This window comes from Ceratotherium simum, chromosome 1 (assembly GCF_057802395.1).
Source record: "Ceratotherium simum simum isolate JZ-2026a chromosome 1, ASM5780239v1, whole genome shotgun sequence".
Lineage (NCBI taxonomy): Eukaryota > Metazoa > Chordata > Mammalia > Perissodactyla > Rhinocerotidae > Ceratotherium > Ceratotherium simum.
In genome coordinates, this window is record NC_141900.1 from 22,914,482 (window position 1) to 22,934,145 (window position 19,664).

The 19,664-nt window shown below is 36.8% G+C and overlaps 1 protein-coding gene across 1 annotated transcript in view; it reads left to right on the forward strand.

The window, feature by feature from the left end:
* PHTF2 (putative homeodomain transcription factor 2) overlaps window positions 1–19,664 on the forward strand; it is a 132,311-nt gene that overhangs the window by 46,728 nt on the left and 65,919 nt on the right. The window lies entirely within an intron of this gene.

The window sequence follows — 19,664 nt, forward strand, 5'->3', positions numbered from 1 at the left end:
TAAATAGAAGGACAGGTATAGTTTCTTAAGTTTAACAACACCTAATTTTACATGGTAATTTTGAGGAATGCACTATACTCTTTGGTGGATTTTCTGATTATCTTTCTTTAAATGAGAAAACTTTCTTTTAGTTTAGACTCTTTCCAAAAGTTGTTTAACTTTAACTGCAAATGGAATAGAAATAACCGTTTTCTAATATTTTTCTGATCTCTGGTGGTTACTGTCTATTAATTATGACTTTGGTCTATAATATATTGTAATTTATCTGTCCTCCTTTGCTGTGAATTTTCACTTCTATGGCTGGCCTGCCTGCCTGCCTGCTTTCCTCCCTCCCTTCCTCTCTCCCTTCTTCCCTCCCTTCCTGAGACTGTCACTGTTTGAGATTACCTTGTGCTAGAATCTAACTTCTTACTAAGGAATCAGAAATGTAGAGAGGGAAGGATACCTTAGAAATTAACCTTTCTAGTATCTTTACTTTACAGATGAGGAAACCGAGACACTGAGAGATAAGAGAACTCAACAAGGTCTTGGTTTTTTTGTTTTTTGTGTTGTTTTTAACGTAGCCTAAAGATCTTGTCGACTGTACCACGAGTTATAGAATTTCACTCTTTGAATGAGCAGTACCTGTACTTAATTGAGATAACTGATTCAACTACCATGGGTAAAGAAAATGGAAAAATGGGAAAAAATACCTTGCACTGTTCCCTGACAATATCCTTCTGGGCTGGTACACAGTAATGTTTACAGACTCCAAGGGGATCTGTATTCAGTACTCCTGAGTATAAAAGTACTGGGTTCACAAAAACAGTTATCAGTGGAAAATTCTTTATTTTTAAAGTTTTTGAGGCATCTTTTCACCATGTTCAGACATGTGAATACATAAACACCCAAAGGCTTAGTATTTATTTTATGTTTGTCCTCTTTAAAAGTTGAATATTTGGTAATAGAAGGTTTTTGTTTTTATTTTGCAAATACTTTGGTACATCAGAACTAGGAATTTCCACATAGTACATAACTTCTTTGAAATGCTGCAGTTCTCTTACTTATTTGCTTATGACTTTTTTTTTTAGGATAAATGGAATAGTTGTCCCACTAAAAGGAAACATTCATGTGCCTACAGCAGTTTCCAGCTACAGTGCCTGAAAATTAAAGTAGTTATTTACACAGGTATGAGGAGATCCAAGAAACAATGTTATTTGAATAAAGTTGAAGTTCATTAATGAATAACACTTCTTATACCTGTTGGGAGTTGAAAAGAAAAATATTTTATGACATACTGGAAAAAAGTCTCTAACTTTTTTCATTTTCTGATGAATATATTGAAAATAGAAATGTTAGTCAAGGATATAAGATTTGCCAGTTATATTCCAAATATCTTGCAGTCAGTTTGTCTTTAACCATGGTAACAGACAGTGGTGAAATAAGTTGGTAGGTTGCCATTGGCAGCCTAAAATTAGGCAAATGTACCAGCTTTGAAAAGGCCTGAGAGTGCCTAAAACACTGGTGTTAACCTGCTGTATGTTTATAGTTCCACAAAGAATGACTTTTACAAATGCTATTTAGCAGAGTAACTTAGAAGCTAAATTGCTCTTTGCCAAATGGCCCGTAGAGTTTATTCAAATGAAAGCTGTTAATTCAGTACCGAGGATTGATTCACAAGAATAAAATGCTGGAGAAGGTGTACAACCTAAAAATTTCCCATTCGAATTTTTGCCCAAAACTAATATCTTTATTAAGATACATTATACCTGGTCATTTAAAGTGAAATCTTGCTTTAGTTTGCTTTCTGTTTTTGGTGTAGCCTCATCCAACTTTCAGCTTTTACTCACTAATTCCATCCATCCAACAAATACAGCTTTTTGAAGTCTCTGCATGCTGTTTTTCACCTTACTGCTTGGGATGCCCACTTCTGCTCTTCTTTTTTTTTAAATTAATTCAAGTTGGTCCTTAAAATTCAAAGCTAGTTATCTTTCCCTGGGTGACACCTTTCATAATCCCATGGAGACTGGGTTAGGTATCCCCTTCTAGTGCTCCTATAGAAAAGTTGTGTGTGCTCTTTTCATGGCAGTAGTATGGTGCTTTTTTTTTCTTGATTCTTTCTCTTTTTACAAGTTTACACAGTATTGTGGTAGTTACCTAGCATCCTCCAAAGGTCAGTACTGTTGTTTGTTTGTTTTTAATTATCGTTGTGAACTCTTGGCTTTAAAGATACTTGATGTGTTTCAACCTGTTGTGGTTATGGAAGCTCAGATTGTTCTGTCTGCCAATAGGGGCTTATTCAGATTGGCTTCTGAGTCTCTTTGACATAACTCTCATAGTATTTGACTGTATTCCTTGAGGAAATAAATTTGAAATGGGAGCAATCCTTTCTGTATAGGGACAGGGAAAGCTACAGAGAGATCTTGATCCTTTTTCCCATCCTAGATATAAACGTTCTGAGATGTTCATGGTATAGTTATAAACTAAATTCATTCTGCTCTATCTAATAGCAATTGTAGCAGAATCTCTTTTATAAATTCAGTTATTCTTCTACCTCTGTGTTACAGTGGTATTTTGTTTATTCTAGCACTTATCACAGCTTGACTTGCACAATAATTAATCCCCACCTGCTAATCCATAAGGGTAGGAATCATTATCCCTGTATCTCCATTATTTATTTCGGTGCCTTGCCTTATAGTTGGTACTTGGTAATGTTTGCTGCTTTGATAACAGTGCTGTCAGGAGACAATACTTACATTAACCTTTTACTTTATGTAGTTCTTCATTATTATATTGGTATATTGAGTGCCTACGATGTGCCATGCCCCAAGCTAGACACTTATCTCAAGTGAGTTGATTTAATTTATTTAGCAGTAATATGTGAAATAGTCTCTGTATGCTGAATATCTATTACATTAAGTACTAAACATAATACTTTAGCCTATAGTAATATTTCCTAAAGTGTGTTCTGCATGATATTAATAGTTGTTAGTAGAATAGAGAGATTTTTGGTCAAATAAGTTTCGGAAATATTGAGTTAGACAAAGGTAAACAAGTTTTATGATTACAGGGTTTCATAGTCTGAATAATGTGCAGTGTTACTGACTGCCCAAGAGGCAGATAGAGAAGATATCATTTCTCAATTTATTTGACTTAATTTTTTTTCCTGAGTATCCATGGAACCTACTTAGGAAAATGCTGGCCAAGTTACATAAAAAATGTGGTGCAATAGAAAGGGCATGGAATTGTTTAAGTCAGAACTTGGGTTTCTGCCCCTAAATACTAGGTATAAAACCTTCTGCCACCTCTTAAAGCTTCAGTTGTCTCATCACTACAAGAAGTTAGTACTGGTCTGTGCAGCGCAAGACTGCAAATCCTTTACAAAGCACTTTGTAAAGATTAGTACTTTAGCACCTTCTTATTATCTAGATAAATGGTTCATTATAAATTTAACAAATACTGTAAGTGAATATTTTATTTCTTCCTCAGCACGGTTCTTCCTAACCTACATAGTGAAGATTAAAGGTGTAACTTCTGTAGGCATACTTGTAGTCATTCTTAGTAGCAATTTTGTAGCCACTTGGATTTTTGCAATTACAGCAAAACTTTTCTTGACCAGTAATGACAGTGGTGTAGGTCCCTTAGATTCTAATTCCGGGGAATTTGGACTAAGCACCCAGGAGCAATTTATCTTAACTTTTTCTCTATTTTAATTTTACCCTATATAGTTAAGTAGAAGGAAGCCAAACAAGGTAATGTATTTAATTTTGAATAATTTAGATCTGTTTCATGGTCTCATTTTGTATTTCAAATGATAGAATGAGCAGCAATAATATGTTAAGTATTTTCTATAATACAAAGGTATTTAAATAACCAAGATATGTAAGATATGTTAATACTCTTGGCATTTAAACTGCTTTAAAAATATGATACAGCATTTCATGCTATTTATGGTAGACTATTAGAACTATGTAAACACGGAAGGTACTGTAGTCTTGATTCATATAATGTATACATGGTTTCGTCAGGGTTTTGTTTTAGAATAATAAACCAGAGTATGTCCTATGATAAATACTACAAGAATGCAAGTGAAGCTCATGCATTTCTTCCTTGTCTCATGCTGCGATTTGAAGGAAAGGGAAGCATTAGGTAATTCATTGAAATGACGTAATAGCTAACACTTATTGAGCTCTTATGTGTCTGTTACTGTTGTTAGCTCAATATGTATTAGCACATTTAATCCTTATAGTTACCCTGTGATGACTAATAATATTAACTATTTTACATATTTTTAGAGCTCCGTTGGACTTCATGAAGAGTTTTGTATATTCTCATTTGCTTTCTTAGCAGGGCCTGTAAGCTTCCCTGCTGGCATGTCTCTGTATGCTGAATATCTCTTACATTAAGTACTAAACATAATACTTTAGCCTATAGTAATATTTCCCAAAGTGTGTTCTGCATGATGTTAATAGGTGTTAGTAGAACAGAGGGATTTTTGGTCAAATAAATTTGGGAAATATTGAGGTAGACAAAGGTAAACAAGTTATGTTTACATGGTAAGGCAGCCACAAAGAGTCAGTAGATGCAGAAGTATCTCAGCATGCTTGAGGGTTGTATGCCCCCCTCCCAGACCCCTCTTAGTGATCAAAGCCAAAGCACGAGAACATGGGGTGGTTTTTGTGTAAGGATGTGAATGAAATTACTGGTGGGTAAGGGCTCAGCTGTGGAGCCAGTCTGCCTGGATGTGAATTCCTGTATTCTGCTACTTACTGTTTAACCATGTACAGCTTAAGTTTTTGTAACTATAAAATAGGGATAGCAGTAATATCTACTTTATAGAGTTGTGAAGATTAAATGAGTTAATACATGGAAAGTATGTCTGGCACTTGATAAATAATAAATGCTAACTATTTATTGTTATTATTAACAACATTAACTGCCTCAACTGGCAAGAGAGTAGAACCAGAGACTCGAATACCTTTCAGCAACCAGGGGTGGGACTTTCCATCCAAGTTGGGGTCCCAGTCAGTCCATGCTGCAGTGTTTTGGTGGTAATTTCAGAGATAGACACCCTCTTATTGCCATCTTGGGTGGTGTAAAAGTTTTTTTTTTTTTTAATAATTACCCAATACCAACACTTTTACTTTTCCTTTCAAGTTACCCATAAGTTTTATACATGTTATTTCTCAAACAAAACTCCTGATACTGATGTTGTTATTACATGATTTCCTGAGTGGAAGGGTTGGGGGAGAGAATGGTAAAAAAATGGGAAATTTCTTCAGAAATCTTTCTCTACTACAATAAATTAGAAAATCCAGAGAGGTCAAAGTAATTTGACTGAAGTCATAGAGTTAGTAAGTGGTGAGGCTGGAGTTTAAATCCAGGAATTTAGTTCTGTGCCCTTACTACTACTTAGTTCTCCTGCTTTTAAAAGACAAACAATAAATTATTTTAGAGTGAATATAGATTTTTCTGATTTAATTTCTCTTTGTAAACAGGGTAATTTTTTTATATATATATATATTTTTTATTGATGTTTTAATGGTTTTTAACATTGTGAAATTTTGGGTTGTGCATTTTTGTTTGTCCATCACCATATATATGACTCCCTTCACCCCTTGTGCCCACCCCCCACCCCCACTGCCCCTGATAACCACAGTCCAGTTTTCTCTGTCCATGTGTTGGTTTATATTCCACATATGAGTGAGATCATACAGTGTTTGTCTTTCTCTTTCTGGCTTATTTCACTTAACATAATACGCTCCAGGCCCATCCATGTTGTTGCAAATGGGACGATTTTGTCTTTTTTTATGGCTGAGTAGTATTCCATTGTATATATATACCACATTTTCTTGATCCAATCATCAGTCGAGGGACACTTGGGTTGCTTCCACTTCTTGGCTATGGTGAATAATGCTGCAACGAACATAGGGGTACATAAGCCTCTTTGGATTGTTGATTTCAGGTTCGTTGGATAGATTCCCAGTAATGGGATGGCTGGGTCATAGGGCATCTCTATTTTTAAGTCTTTGAGGAATCTCCATACCGTTTTCCATAGGGCTGCACCAATTTGCATTCCCACCAGCTGTGTATGAGGGTTCCTGTTTCTCCACATCCTCTCCAACACTTGTTGTTTTTTGTCTTGGTGATTATAGCCATTCTAACGGGTATCTTAGTGTTGTTTTGATTTGCATTTCCCTGGTGATTAGTGATGTTGAACATCTTTTCATGTGCCTATTGGCCATCTGTATATCTTCTTTGGAGAAGTGTCTGTTCATTTCCTCTGCCCATTTTTTGATCGGGTTGTTTGTTTTTTTATTGTTCAGTTCTCTGAGTTCTTTATATATTATGGAGATCAACCCCTTGTCAGATGTATGTTTTGCAAATATTCTCTCCCAGCTGGTGGGTTGTCTGTTCATCTTGATTCTGGTTTTCGTTTGTCTTATAGAAGCTCTTTAATCTGATAAAATCCCACTTATTTTTTCTTTAGTTTCCCTAGTCTGGCTAGGCATGTCATCCGAAAAGATTCCTTTATAACCAATGTCAAATAGTGTGTTGCCTATATTTTCTTCTATGAGTTTTATAGTTTCAGGTCTCACCTTCAGGTCTTTGATCCATTTTGAGTTAATTCTTGTGAATGGCGATAGCAGATGGTCCACTTTCATTCTTTTGCATGTGGCTGTCCAGTTTTCCCAACACCATTTATTGAAGAGACTTTCCTTTCTCCATTGTATGTTCTTAGCACCTTTGTCGGAAATTAGCTGTCCGTATATGTGTGGTTTTATTTCTGGGCTTTCAGTTCTGTTGCATTGATCTGTGTGTCTGTTTTTGTACCAGTACCATGCTGTTTTGATTACTATTGCTTTGTAGTATGTTTTGAAGTGAGGGATTGTGATGCCTCCTGCTTTGTTCTTTTTTCTTAGGATTTCTTGAGCTATTCGGGGTCTTTTGTTGCCCCATATAAATTTCAGTATTCTTTTTTCTATTTCTGTGAAGAATGTCATTGGGATTCTGATTGGGATTGCATTGAATCTGTAGATTGCTTTAGGTAATGTAGACATTTTAACTATGTTTATTCTTCCAATCCACGTGCATGGGATATCTTTCCATTTCTTTATGTCATCATGGATTTCTTTCAGTAATGTCTTGTAGTTCTCATTGTATAGGTCCTTCACCTCTTTGGTAAGATTTATTCCTAGGTATTTTATTCTTTTTGATGCAATTGTAAATGGTATTATCTTTTTGAGCTCTCTTTCTGTTAGTTCATTATTAGCATACAGAAATGCAACTGATTTTTGTAGATTGATTTTGTACTAAACAGGGTAATGTTTTAATTTGGTCATATAATAGGACAAGTTTCCACTTTTTAAGAATTGCTCCATTTCTCAGTAGGATTCTTTTCCTGAAAGCAGATTGGAGACAGAGTAAAGCAGATACTGTGATGTCAACAAAGTGTGGTCTAATATTGTTAGATTTTAAAAATCAAATCAAAATGGAGTTAAATATTAAGTCCAATATGTGCAGTTTCCTAGATTAATGTCTATATATGCTGTGAATTAGCACAAGCCTCTTTTCTCATTCACTTGGGTAGATATTAGAAGTTTCTATGAATGAGAAAAACCCTCCTTTACCCTCTAGCAAGAATGACTACACAGAAATACAGACCATGTAGAAATAAGAAATTAAGGTATTCTTAGAGTACATGAAAGAATGTTCAGGTACAGTTACTCAGATTGACTTTGTTTCTCACAGTATGTTGAGTCCATCTCCCAATCCTTTGTTCTTTTGGAAGTTTCCTTAACTGAACTTGTTTTTGTACCTGTGATACTTGGAGAAATTCTCTGATACGTTTTGATTTGTTGACCAAATCAAAATTTGAAGGTTGAGAGCGCTAAGTTTTCCAATAAATACTTCAATTTGGGAATTGCTTGTTGTCTAAGTAGTTTAATAGGAGCATTAAATTCCTTCACAGCTTAAACCGTTCTTTGTTTTTTTTTTGGTTTTTTTTTTATAATTTTATTTATTTATTTTTCCCCCCAAAGCCCCAGTAGATAGTTGTACGTCATAGCTGCACATCCTTCTAGTTGCTGTACGTGGGACATGACCTCAGCATGGCCGGAGAAGCGGTGCGTTGGTGCACGCCCGGGATCCGAACCCGGGCCGCCAGCAGCGGAGCGTGTGCACTTAACCGCTAAGCCACGGGGCCAGCCCTTAAACCGTTCTTAATATGAATATTTAATTACTTGTCTTTATTTTCAAGTTCGTATCATAGTTCAATTTATCTAAAAATCAGAAATGGACTCAGCTTTCCATTGCATTTGAAATATTATGTCATAGGGAGTCAAGAACTCATACTTTTATTTCAGTGTTGATCCGGAAATTCAAGAGAGATCATTTTGATGCAGTCTAGTTACACAGATTTTCTCCACTTGTATTTGATGATATTTTTGTGTAATGCTGGACATAGCTGAGGTTAAAAACAAAACTTAAATGCCTACTATATATGAGGTGCTATGCTAAATGATTTACAGTCATTGTCCAATTCCCAAAACATCACTGAGGAAATAGGCTCAGAGGCAGATAGATTCTGGCAGAACCTTGGCCTGCCCAGATCTTCTGTCTTTAAAGCCCTGCCCTTTAAAGATTTTATTTATTTATTTTTTTCCCCCCAAAGCCCCAGTAGATAGTTGTATTTCATAGATGCACATCCTTCTAGTTGCTGTACGTGGGACGCGGCCTCAGCATAGCCAGAGAAGCGGTGCGTCGGCGCGCACCCGGGATCTGAACCCGGGCCGCCAGAAGCGGAGCGTGCGCACCCATCCGCTAAGCCACGGGGCCGGCCCAAATCCCTGCCCTTTAAAAAAAAAATCTCATCATCACTTACTGTCATAGCAATTAGCTGCTCATCCGAGCAAAAATTATTTATTTAATAATTTCAGACAAGTTTCATATACATATTTTCAAATCCTAAAATTCCAAATAATGCAAATTTAAACTATTTATACAGCATAGACAATTTCTTTATATTAACATTTATTGTCTCAATTGCAGTGAATTATAATTTGCAGTATGAAATGTTTAAATATCTCAAATCCTTTGGAAAGTAGATCCTATAAATATGCAAGTTAATGTTAGGCCAGTAATAAAATTAACTAATAATAATATAACATAGGGGCCGGCCCAGTGGCATAGTGGTTAAGTTCATGCACCCTGCTTCGTGGGCTCAGGGTACGCCAGTTCAGATCCTGGGCGCGGACCTACTCACCGCTCATCAAGCCATGCTGAGGCGGCGTCCCACATAGAAGAGCTACAACTCTACAACTATGATACAGAACTGTGTACTGGGGCTTTGGAGAGGAAAAAGAAAAAGAGGAAGATTGGCAACAGATGTTAGCACAGGGCTCATCTTCCTCAAAAAAAAAAAAGAGGCTTATAAAACATATATATGTATATAGCATATACACACACATAAAAAAAGGAGCAAAAGCAGCCTTCTGGATGTAGACACGGGAAGCCTGCTAGGAGTCAAAACTTGATGGAAAAACTTTTTTCATTCCAAATTTCCCAAGGATCCGAAGCCTTCTTTTCTACAAAACAGCTTTATTGATGTATAACTTACATGTTACAAAGTTCACTTGTTTTAAGTGTGCAATTCAGTAATTGTTAATGTATGGAGTTGTGTAACCATCACAATATAATTTCAGAACATTTCCATCATCCCAAAAAGAAACTTCTTGCTCATTTATGCTCACTTCTCATTCCCACCCCACCACCAGGCAGCCACTAATCTACTTTTTGTCTCTATAGATTTGCCTTTTCTGAACATTTCATATAAATGGAATAATACAATATGTGGTCTTTGCATCTGGCTTCTTTACTTAACATGATGCTTCTGAGTTTCACCCATGTAGCAGCATGTGGGAGTACTTCATTCCTTTTTATTGCGGAGTAGAATCCCATTGTATAGATATATCACATTTCATTTATCTATTCATAGTTGTTGGTCATTTGGATTGTTTTCACTTTTTGACTATTATGAATAATGCATTCATGTACAAATCTTGATATGTTTATATGTTTTCATTTGTCTTGGGTAGGTAGATAACTAGGAGTGGTTATCTATCTAACCACGTCATAACTGCCAAACTATTTTCCAAAATGATTGCTTCATTTTACATTCCCACAAGCAAGCAATGTATGAGGATTTTAGTTTCTCCACATCCTTGCCAACACCTGTTATTGTCTTTTTGATTATAGCCATTCTAGTGGGTGTGAAGTGGTATCTCTTTGTGGTTTAATTTGCATAGTTATTTCTTTTAATTGATTCTTTATTTTGGGTATTATAATTTTAGTTTGAAATTACTATACCTTTGGAAATCCTGGAAGAGACAGAGACTTTTTGTGTGTGTGTGTGTGTGTGTGTGTGTGTGTGTGAGGAAGATTAGCCCTGAGCTAACATCTGTTGCCAATCCTCCTCTTTTTGCTGATTAAGACTGGCCCTGGGGTCGGCCCTGTGGCTTGGCGGTTTTAAGTGCACGCGCTCCGCTACTGGCGGCCCCGGTTTGGATCCTGGGCGCGCACCGACGCACTGCTTCTCTGGCCGTGCTGAGGCAGCGTCCCACATACAGCAACTAGAAAGATGTGCAACTGTGGCATACAACTATCTACTGGGGCTTTGGGGGTAAAAAGAGGAGGATTGGCAATAGATGTTAGCTCAGAGCCGGTCTTCCTCAGCAAAAAGAGGAGGATTAGCATGGATGTTAGTTCAGGGCTGATCTTCCTCACACACACAAAAAAAGAAAAAAAATAAGACTGGCCCTGGGCTAACATCCGTGCCCATCTTCCTGTACTTTTTTATATGTGGGACACCTGCCACAGCATAGCTTGATAAGTGGTGCATAGGTCCGCGCCCGGGATCTGAACCTGCGAACCCCGGGCTGCTGAAGCAGAGCATTGGAACTTAACTACTACGCCACCAGGCTGGCCCTCTGGAAGAGACTTTGAAACTGCCATCTTTGCCATGCTAAGTACATTGGTTTCCCAAAAGATTCTGACTCCATCCTGTGAGGTCTGAGAAATAAAGTCTTTGAATTGTGATTTAAATTTTAGATCTTTTCAGGTAAAATCAAAAGGAAAAGAGAAGATTTTTTATTTACTAGTCACAGAAAGAATAACCAATCCTGATTGATTGGCATATTACTAATCACTTCAGCTCTGCTCCTGACTAGTTGAGTTGTAGGGGTTTTTTTTTGGTCTTAATCTTACCTATTATAATTAAATATTATTCCAATTTCCTGAAAGTGTGATGATAATTGAAGAAGTAGTCATGTGATTTCCCCCCTTTCTGGTATATCCAAGAAAAAAAATTTATCAAATAATAGATGTCAGTTAGCAAGAAATATGTGAGAGCTTTCATTTTATCGTCATCTTAGATTGGGTGATAAAAGGTGTGGTAAAGTAAATATTTAATCTACAGTTTGATGCAGTAAAACGTCTATGGAATTTTCCTATGCATGTGCTCTTTGGTTTTACTAGACCGATGAAACCCTGTTCAAGGAATTTACAAAGTTGGCAGAACTTTAAAACAAGTTGCATTTTTGGAGTAAATCATGCCCAGTACCTCTTATAGTTGAACAACACAGTTGAGTGGGTATCATAAATATACATGTTCATGTTAAGAAAACATTTCTTTTTTCTCCTTCCCCTACATGAAGTGCCTTGGTGGGAACTTTTCCCACTCTTCCAGGATGGCATTTAGCCTCTTATATGCAAAAGAAGTAATAAAATTGGACCTTTAACTACAGTCATGAATACAAGGAAAAAGTGATAGCTATTCTTGGGAATGTGATTAAAAACAAATCTTGGCAAGTCAAAGAATAGATATAACTGAAATGGTGGTATGTTTACTTATTTCGTACCTAAACAAATAGTTTGAAATGGTTTCTGCTACTAAGACATAGCAGTTTCCACAGATTGCTATTATTTTGAGAAAAGACAATTAAGATTTATCTTAGGAAGGTAGCAGTGTGTAATGGAAAGCCAGCCTATGGGCATCTATGCCTGTGGATGGGATCCAAATTCTCTATCTTATAAGCTATCTGACCAGGGGCAAGCTTATTTCAACCTCTTTGAAATTCAGTTTCCTCATCTTTAAAATGGGAGTGAAAATGTTGACTTTTGAGTGGTTTTTGAGAAAGTTCTAGCACAGTATCTGAGAGCTTTTAAAATAAACATTTCTTTTTATTTTGGCACAGTTTGAATTACCATGCACAAATACTCTATGAGTCTTAATAACTTAAAAATCAACCAGGAAAAAAAAAAAAAAAGACACTTGGGGTCAGGCATCCTGTGTTTGAATCTGGTTCTGTCATTTGCTGTCTTGTGACTTTGGGCAAGTTATTGAACTTCTCTGTGTCTGTTCAATTTTTTTTTAAATTGGGGTAACACTATCTGCTTTAAGGATTGTTATGAGGGTCAAATGACGTTGTGTAAGTAAAGTAGTTGGCCCAGAGCTTCGTATGTCACGGATGTTGTGCTAGATGAATAATAACGACAGGTAACATTTATAGAACACTTACTATGTGCTACACGCTGTCCTAAGTACTTTATGTGTATTTAATCATCACAGCAACCCTATGAAATAGGCATTACTGCCATTATCCTGATTTTATAACTTAGGAAACTAAGATTCAGAGAAGTCTAGTAATTTCCTGATGGTCAAATAGAGAATGCATGATAGAGCCAGAATTTAAGCCCAGTTGGAATGGGCTACAGAATCTGCACTCCTTAACCAATAGTGATTCCACTCCCCACTTTACATCCAAATCTGGCCTCTTTCTTCTCCCACTTTTCGTTCCCCTTGCCATGGGCTCTCAGGTAGTTGTGTCCTATGTGTCTTGTTCCCTGCCTGGACAGCAAATGCTCCATAAATGGAGTAGCAGTTACTGTTTATTCATACAACTAGTTTAGCTTAAATATATTTGCTTAGTCTATTGGAAGTCTTGTACATATATTGACTAGCTTGGTTTTAGTCATAATTTTTTAACTGAGTAAATTAATTTTTATAAATGCATTTTGGCTACGAGAATTATGACCTGTGTTATTAATGAATACTTTTTCTTAGACTATGTGGGAAGACGAATTTCATGTTTTTGGAGGTATTTTCCCCTTAAGTTTGATACGTAAAATATAGCACTGTTAGTGGTAAAATGAAGACAAAGCAAAGTTTATATTTGGTCTTCCACTGTGTTTTGATGATTTAGAAGCTCAACAAGTGAACCCTTAATTTTTTTTAACTAAGCTTTTTAAGTAATAGCTTTTAAAAATTTATTTTATATAGTTTAATAATTTAACTGTTTTTAAATAATTTCCACTCTGTTGAAATAACATTTATTGAAATATCCAAATAATTATTGAGTAATGTTTAATTTTATGGGTTTGGCGGTAAAAGCTTTAACACCTGGGAATTAATGTTGTAGGTTTGTTAAATAGAACTTTAATATTTACCCTTGATAATGTGTTTTTGACCCTCTGATTGATAAAGGCATATTTGAATTATTTTGATATGATTAATAAAAGCAACTAATGATCTTTTTTTCGTCAGTAGCAGGTCTTCATGATTTATGATGGAAGATTAGGTTAAGTAGAAAAGCAGAAGTTAAATTATCTTTGCCAAGATGACTTCTTGGGAAAGGTTATTAATCGGGCAGTATGTTGATTAATAAATCCACTGAGAACATACTGCCATGTACTAGCAAGTCGGAAAATAAACAATCTTCGTAAATTATGCAGAGTGGTGTTGGTTTGCATTAACAGCAATGTTCTCATTAAAATTGGGCCAGGAATAAACACCACTGTGTTCTGCTTCTACTTTTTATTACACGTGTAAACTCGCCAACAGCAAGCAGCCAAGACCTGGGAAGGAAAGGCAAACCAGGGCTGTGTTGGGCCCTTCAGTAGCAGAATTTCTAGAAACTTCTCTGTAGGACTCTGCTGTTAATGTTAATTTTATTCCCCTCTATTAGTCATCCATCTCTGTTTCTCCTGTTCATCTGACATTTGGAATGGAGAGAGCATCTGATTGGCTCAGCTTGAGTCAGCTATTTGGCTTTGGATCACTGTGGGGGAGGGGCGTGTGCAGGATCAAATAACACAGACATGGTCCTTGGGTGTCCCCCTCAGAGTGTAGCAGGCCTTCAGTCCTTCATGCTTAGTGATTTAATGATCGTACATAAGTATAAGTTAAGAGACAGGTGTTGAATTAACTAGATACTTGCTTTTTAATCTTGAAAGACTTAGTTTCTTATTAAAGATGGGGGCTTAGAGGCCGGCCCCATGGCTTAGCCGTTAAGTGCGCGTGCTCCGCTACTGGTGGCCCGGGTTCGGATCCCGGGCATGCACGACGCACCGCTTCTCCGGCCATGCTGAGGTGGCGTCCCACATACAGCAACTAGAAGGATGTGCAACTATGACTTACAACTATCTACTGGGGGGCTTTGGGGGGGAAAAAAAAAGGAGGAGGATTGGCAATGGATGTTAGCTCAGAGCCGGTCTTCCTCAGCAAAAAAAAAAAAAGAGGAGGATTAGCATGGATGTTAGCTCAGGGCTGATCTTCCTCACAAAAAAAAAAAAAAAGATGGGGGCTTAGCATTCAAGGGTTATTGTGGGACCCCTGCAGATACACTGTATCTAGTAAGTCACACTAGCTGTAGGGTTAATCTTTTTAATCTCTTGAGGACTGAAGGGGAACCGAGGAGAGGAGTCAGGTGAGACAGTCCATGGCTGCTTCTTTCTCTCCTGTAGTCAGCCCCTGCTGGTTGCTACAGAGGCCGAAAGAGCTGATGATGGTGGCCTTCTCTCCTTGGCTTCTTCCAGAACTTGGAGTTCTCCCAGTTCTACCACGGAGCTGTTTGCCAGGCTCCCTTCCTTCCATTCCCTCCCTTTCCTGTGTGAACCAGCTGAATTCCTTCCATCACCACCTAATGCAATTTAAGTTTCCCCTCTGCCTGAAGAGTCTCATGTGGAATGTTGTTGTTTTCTTGGGTACTTGGTGTATTTTAGCATTTTGGTTCTTTAACTGATTTTTTTCCTTGATAAACTAGGTTGTAGGTATCTATCTGCCCTTATATAGTACTAGAATTTCTGACAGTTTGTTATTAAGATATAACTTCTTAGCTGAAAATTTCTATTATATAACTTACAGGAGAAGCCTTATTTATTTTCACAATGAGACTTAAGTTGATTTTGAGCAGTGGCAGTCGCTTTCTTAACGTCTTGCTCCCCTTTACTCACAGTACTTTTCCATGAGAAAATGTATTCAAAAGCACCTAGCCCAGTGCCTAACACTTGATGCTACTCAGAGGATACTAGCTTCCATTGCCTCTTGATTTTTTTAATGATGTTTTTATCATAATCTAAAAGTAATACATGTCTATCATAGGAAAAGTAGAAAATACAGATAAGTATAATAAAATAAAATCACACAGTTACCCTACTGTTAACATGAATTTCCCCCAACAAAATTAGGATCATATTGTATTTAGGATTTTTTAATCTTGTTTTCATGTAACTACCAAAAGTACTCACATCACTAAATATCCTTTTAAAACGTAATTTTAATGAGTATAATATTCTTTATTTATTAAACCCTTCCCGCATTTACATACAGCGTTCATGGCATTGAACTAATCTCTTATTTCTTTTATAGCCTTATAGATAGAGATTTCTGAGTAAACGGAGAGGAACACTTTCAGGCTTTTGAGACATCAATCCCTGCTGATATGAATCAGTTTCCCATCTCAGCTGTCATCCCATCCTGGCTATGGATACCCTCTTCATCCCATTCAAGCTCTTTATTCTAGGCTTTCTTCATCTTTCTTGGGTTCCAACGCCCCACATCAGGATATCCTCCAAGTGGATGTCCTCCTTGGGCTTCAACACTCTGTGCTGCTGCACCCCCGCATGTGGTCACCCTCCTCACCCTGCTCAGCCTTTGACTCCCTTTACCTCACAAGGTCCCCCGTTACACCCCATTTGGGCTGATACCCCATGCCTGGCCACCCCCATGTGTCAGACTCTCTGACACTCTGCTTGGGGTCCCCATTGCTCTACCTCATCTAATGGCTTTAGCACTGAATTGTTCAGGAGAAGCAGGGAGAAAAGATAGGAAGCTATACAGTTTGAAGACTTACTGAGGGGCCTTGCATAGCATTATGCCTGGCATATTGGGGGTATTTGGTGGCAAGAGGTGTGTGTGTGTGTGTGTGTGTGTGTGTGTGTGTGTGTGTGTATATTTAATTCTTTGCCTCCTGATCCTGGACTGTTAAACCTTGATGGTAAAAGGAAAAATACAAACATAACCCAGCTGACTGCTTCTAATACCAACTCAGCTGAATCTGCTCTTCCTGGTATCCCTAATCTAACACTCCAGTTGACACGTGTTCTATCTCCTCGAGTGGTGGTTTCTTACCCTCTTTATTGTCCCGTATTCCCCAAACTCCCCAGCTTCCGTATCTCAGTTAATGACTTTGCCTACTATCAAAATGAAATCTGGATTATTTGACATGAACATGTTTAACACCTCAAAATGTTTCAATATTTTTAGCTCTCCTTATTTTACCATCTTTCTTGAAACTCTTTCCTTGTTTGGCTTTTGTTATAGTTTATTGTCCCAGTTGTCTTCCTACCTGACTGATTTTTCTAAGTCTGCCTACCTGACTTTGATACTTCTCTTCTCCAGTTGAATATTTATCCTTCTTAATATTTTGTTCTTGATCTCCTTAAGCTGTTCTATTTCCTTAGATTATCAAATTGACCACATAAACACTTAGTTTATGCTGCTGAGTTCCAAATTTCATACCTTCCCAACTCTTTTGAACTCTAGCCATAATTCATAGCTGTTTGATAGCTCCAACGGCCTTTTTCAGACCTGTTTTTATTCCATGTCATGGTTAATGATACCAGTGTAGTCCCAGGTACTTAAGCCAGAAATTGTTGTCTTTATCGCTCTCTCTTGCTCCATATCCAGTGAGTTTCCTATTCTTGAACATTTTACCTCACAAGTATTGCTCTTTTTTGGACCATCTCTCACTGAGGTATAGGACAATAGTGCTTACTTCATTCTGCTTTGAATTATAACTAGCTCTCTGAATATTTTTTCTTTGGATTTGTAACTACTTAGAGTGTACCATAATCATCTCTCTTTGTTAAATTAAAGAACACTCTTCAATAAATAAGTCACGGGATGTAATGTACAGCATGGTGACTATAGTCAATAGTATTGTAGTATATATTTGAAAGTTTCCAAGAGAGTAAATCTTAAAAGTTTTCATCAGAAGAAAAAAAAATTTTTTTTGTAACTTTGTATGGTGATGGATGGTAAGCAGACTTACTGTGGTGATATTTCACAGCATATATAAATATTTTTTTTTTTTTTTAATTTTTTGTTTATTGCAGTAACATTGGTTTATAACATTGTAAAAATTTCAGGTGTACATCATTGTACTTCTATTTCTGCATAGATTACATCATGTTCACCACCAAAATACTAATTACAACCCATCACCACACACATGTACTGAATTATCCCTTTCACCCTCCTCCCTCCCCCATATATAAATATTAAATCATTACCTTGTACACCTGAAACCAATATAATGTTGTATGTCAATTATACCTCAATTTAAAAAAATAATATTCTTCAAGACTTTTCTAAATTTGAGTAAGTGTTTACTATATCATTAACTGGCTTTCCTTAGGCAGTAGGAACTTGGTCGTGATTCATGATTTGCTTATATGTGTGTGGCCTGTATTACACTATTCTTGGGGTTAATGCAGGGAAGGGTGTGGTTTTAGATGATGCATAACCTGACAATATGTGGTCAGATTTCAAGTGGCTTTCGCTGTTATTACTTATAATGAATGGAATCTTTGTAATTAGCTAGATTTTAGTATCTGCAGATGAGAATGTGTTTCCAAACTTTGGTGTTTTGCTCCAAATGTCAGAGGCTAGCTTAATATGTGTTTTAAAATTGATTGAATTCTATAAATCTGTTTTCTTCCTTGAAAAGTTATGTTCTCCTCCCCAAAAAAGATTTTAATCTTTTAAAAAAGTTTTTTTTATTTGCCTTCTACTCAAACAGCTTTACTTTTCTACAGTAACACTTTTTTTTTTTTTTTGGTGAGGAAGATTACCCCTGAGCTAATATCCATTGCCAATCCTCCTCTTTTTGCTGAGGAAGATTGGCCCTGGGCTAACATCTGCGCCCATGTTCCTCTACTTTATATGTGGGATGCCTGCCACAGCATGGCTTGATAAGTGGTGTGTAGGTCCGTACCCAGGATCCAAACCTGCAGACCCTGGGCCGCCAGAGTGGATCGCATGAACTTAACCACTAGGCCACTGGGCCAGCCCCTCTGTAGTAACACTTTTGTTATGATATGATGCTGCTAATAATTGATAGCAGAAGAAATAAATGACAGTTGAAACAAAGAAGTTGTAAAGAAACCTTATAATTATTTATAAGCAAAGCATATTTATTCCATGGTTTAGACTTCTTTCCCCAATTAAGATATCTTAACTTTGAATACTTACCCATTTCAGGTCCTCCCCTCCCCCAAATAACACTAGGATTATAGAGGAATATTTTAATAATTGGAATAAAAGGCTTCTCTGGTTTGGCTTCTCATCTGCTTTTTGGAGTTCTAAGAAAAGACTGATTCAGAAAGAGTTAAAGATTTGATAAAATAATTTGGCAGTTGTTATACATTCAGAAGAGTTACTAGCTCTTGGTATATCCTCACCTTTTTGTCTGACATTATCATCATTCATAGTTTATATTGTGTAATGAAATGATTGAACTTCCTCATTTGATTTCATCATTAAAGTCACCTGAGTGGCTTCTATAGAGATGTGTATGTGTGTGTATAATGGGCAGTCAGAAACATTGGACAATATGTTGATTAAAATAGGACATTGTGAAAAAAACATGAGAACAGAATAGGATAGCATATAAATGGAGAAGTAATGGGAATTGCTATGAAGACGGTAGGTTAGAAACACAGCTTTTTAGGAGCAGTTATAAGGACTCAGAGATATTCCTAGGCATTCAATAGACAAATTCGTTTGGGAGGAAGTAGTTTTGAGCAAAGAACAGTGAAAACCTGTTTGATATTCAAAGCATTGAGAACTTTACTTTGGAATTAAAAGTAAAAAAAAAGTCAAAAGAATTAGTTTCTGCTAATTCTGGGTAGAGATTTATCTGAAGGTTAATCAATCCTAATGGTTTTTAGTAGCCCTAATTGTTTCTTCAGTATGTTTTGGCAATATGAATAGAAGTAGTGAGTGTCAGTTTGGAATGTTCACCATGACAACATAATTTTGGGGATTATAGATATAAATTTTCTTTCATTGGTGATTAATATTTTATTCTCAGATCCACTAATTGTTCAGTAACTTTAATTTTGTTATATTACTCAACCCCTCAATTTCTTTTTTTACCTTGTAGATGGATCCTTGTGAGAATGAAAGCCATATAGTTTATTTATTTTTATTTTTATTTTTTTTGTGAGGGAGATCAGCCCTGAGCTAACATCCGTGCTAATCCTCCTCTTTTTGCTGAGGAAGACCGGCTCTGAGCTAACATCTATTGCCAGTCCTCCTCCTTTTTTTCTTCCCCAAAGCCCCA